The sequence below is a fragment of the Syzygium oleosum genome, unplaced genomic scaffold (genome assembly GCF_021117445.2).
Source record: "Syzygium oleosum isolate NSW1041296 unplaced genomic scaffold, Sole_v2.1 Sole_v2.03, whole genome shotgun sequence".
In the NCBI taxonomy this organism is placed as follows: domain Eukaryota; kingdom Viridiplantae; phylum Streptophyta; class Magnoliopsida; order Myrtales; family Myrtaceae; genus Syzygium; species Syzygium oleosum.
In genome coordinates, this window is record NW_026607487.1 from 213,169 (window position 1) to 216,467 (window position 3,299).

At 39.7% G+C, this 3,299-nt stretch overlaps 1 long non-coding RNA gene across 1 annotated transcript; it reads left to right on the forward strand.

The window, feature by feature from the left end:
• The first annotated feature begins 1,605 nt into the window (after positions 1 to 1,605).
• LOC130137637 (uncharacterized) lies at positions 1,606 to 1,954 on the forward strand. The gene is made up of 3 exons (XR_008816001.1): positions 1,606 to 1,678; positions 1,791 to 1,854; positions 1,936 to 1,954. It is a non-coding gene; the product is annotated as an uncharacterized LOC130137637 (long non-coding RNA).
• The last annotated feature ends 1,345 nt before the right edge of the window (positions 1,955 to 3,299 follow it).

A 3,299-nucleotide genomic window follows, 5' to 3' on the forward strand; every position in this document is an offset into this window, starting at 1 on the left:
CAAATGGGAACTCAGGACCTCTAGGTCTGATACAATGTGAGATTTTGTGGGATCACCCCCAACTGTCCTAAATCTGTTCTAAAAGCTGTTAGTTGAATGTTTATTATTTAATATTCTAACACAGCATAACTGTTTCCTCCCAATTTCGGATTGTGTTTGTTGCTGTGTTAGCTCGGTCTCTGAGAAGGCAATTGCAAGGGCTGAAAAGTTTTAAGGCTTTGTTTTCCTCAATGATAATTTCGGCTCTACAAAACCCGTGGAAGAGAGCTTTAGTCATTTGAAGCAATAAGAGTGACTCTGAAGATTAAGAAGTTTCTTCGCTAGTACCCTTTTATTTGTGTTGCAAAGGGTAGCCGATGACAATAAACATGGTGTTTGTGTAACAGGATATCAATATAATCATGTCCCAAGCACTATAAAGATTATGTCTAGATTATTGTTGACAGACATGTTTCGAGAGATTGACAGGGATTAATTCACTTCCTTCATCATTAGGAGAAATATGTTATCGATAAAATTGTTGAAATAATGAAATCAACCTCTTGTTACTTCTCGTCATTTAGATAGGATCCGAGGTTTTCATTATCGATTACGAGTTTTTATAGTAGTCTTGTCTACTCTAGACACAGTGTACAGGCTTATCAAGTCACTCTCTTTTTGACTTGCTAATCTGAACAGGTAATTCTGGTGAATGTTCTTCTACTCAGCTAATTGATGGAGATGGCACATTTAATGTCGACGGACTTGAAAATTTCATCAAGGAGGTCAAATTGAGGGAATGTGGCCATTCATACGCCGCAGTCTCCACCATGGGTCCTCATATTAGTGGTGTGTATTTACTCCCAATAACTTAGCTTTGGATTTTACTTCTCTTGCTAGAAATGGATTAGATCAAAACTTTTTGTAAGGTTCTTGTAAGGGCTGTGAAATGATTTCAAGTTGCTCAAATTCAGTTTAATTCTTTTATTTTGTTTCGTGTTCATGAATCTTTTCTTTTGCCTTCATAAGAGATTTAAACTTATTCTATTGTTGTGTATAATATCAAACATGGAAGAGTACGCTGTTAAATCATCTATTTGGCACCAACTTTAGCGAGATGGATCATTTTAAAGGGAGGCATGTCTACAAACCAACTGTTTAGCTCACTCTTATGAAGTATTTGGATACGGAAAGTGCAAAACCAGTTTGGTATTTTTCCAGGTCCCAAACCACCAAAGGTATATGGATGGCAACAGCTGCCGGCATGGAACCGTGTACCCCGGTTATGGACTTGGAGGGAACTGGAGAAGGAGAGGTATATTTACTAGATGATTTTACATTGATATATAATAGCTTATTTTGTCTATGTTTAACTACTTATTTTTATCCATAAGTAATTGCAAATTCTATTTTTTGTACATGTTGAAAGATAATTTGGGCATCGGGTAGCTGCTGAATTATCTTTAACTTGCTTTTCCACTTATGTATGTCTTTGCTCATCTTACCAACCCAGAAGATTGATTTATTGTGTGGCTGATGCTCATTGAAACTCACCTGATTCACACTTGGTTTGAGTAAGCAGCAATTAGCATCCTCACAGCTTCTTAACCAGTGTCGTTTTTATTCAGGACAATACTGCTTTTGAAAAGCAGAGTGCTCTTTTCGCTTTGGCTGTCTCCGATATAGTGCTCATAAACATGTGAGGCTTTTGCTTTGCTCTAATGAGATACCGTTTCTGTTGCTGCAATTTTATCTACGAGGTTGTTGTTTTAGTATTTTCCTAGTGCCCTTTTTACTCATCTTTTTCATAGGTGGTGTCAAGATATTGGCCGTGAAAAAGCTGCCAGCAAGCCTCTTCTGAAATCTGTATTCCAGGTATTTCTTGTCCTCTTGCGTTAAGATAAGCTAAATGTTTAGTTCTAAGGGTTAATGATAAACTTGTGACTTTTCTTGAAGGTCATGATGCGATTGTTTAACTAAGAATTGCACTTAGTTAAAAAGAGGACATTTTATAATTTGATGTTGCATTATATAAATGCAAAAGAGAGGTTGGCCATTGTTCTGTAAATTTTTCAGACATCAGTTTATAGGGTTGTTAGACTCGCCATATTTTAGCTCCATGTGGGGAGGCAGACAACTCTCGACGGTTGTTTGAGATTCTTCAAACCCAGGACCATGGTTGGCACTTTAATGCTGCTAAGAAAATGGGGCTGGAAATTTACAGACTTGCAGAGAGACTGCCACAGGCTTGAACACCAGATTTGGGGATTGAAGCGTGCACTTGCTTCCCTGTCATCCAGTGCAATTATGGTAGCCAATCAGGCTGAAACTCTTGACAGATCTGTACAAACACACTGGTGCTTTTGTTTTGCCTAATTGAGTTCATGAATAGGGTGATGCAACACCATTAGCGCATCAGTAAAGTAATATGAGAATAATTGGGCATAAGCAGGTGGGGCAAGGCAAAATACTACCATAGACTCGCAAAACCATTACCAAAAGTTTAAAATGATCACAAAGATCTAAAAAATTGTCCATCGCTAGGGCGATCAATGGCTTACGAATTGAGTAAAAAGGAGTACTATTCATCCATAAAAAGTAGCATTTGAAGATATCTCTACGCTAGAGCAATGTGTGATGTTACTCCTTTGCACACATTTAAAAAAGAAAATATTCCAGATGCTCAGTTCTCAAAGATATCAAGGTGACATACCTTCCTCTTAGCAGGTACAGATAGATGCTTAGCTGGCTTAGGGAAGGAATCTAATCTGTAGAAAATAAATTAACGGAATTATAGGATGTCAAACATTGCATTTTTAAAGTCACTTTTAATTATTCAAGCTTTAGTTACCGGCTGACCATCGCCAGCTACATGCCGGTCTAGGCGAGGGCCACCGCGCCCTTGCCTAAACCAAGCAAGGGCATTACAGCCCTCGCCAGCTACGAGCAAGGGCTTCGCTGCCCTCGCCTGGATCTGGGTGAGGGTTCGATGCCCTTGTCTATGGCCAGCGAGGGTGCAGCGGCCCTTGCCCGTGGTCGACGAGGGCGCGGTGGCCTTCACCCAGACCAGCATGTGGCAGGGGTGGTCAGCCAGTGACCTTGCCAGCCAACCCAGTTATGGGAAAAGAAAAAAAAAGAGAAAAACATTGCAAAAATCTGAAAAAATTATAAAATTTGTCCACGTCAGCGCCGGCAGTGCTACGTAGGATTGCTGGTGTTCACGTCAGTGATTTCCGGCCTAAATTGGCCGGATGGACTGAATTGGTATCAATGTGAAAACGTTTAGGACTAAATTGGTTCAATTGAAAAGTTTATGACTA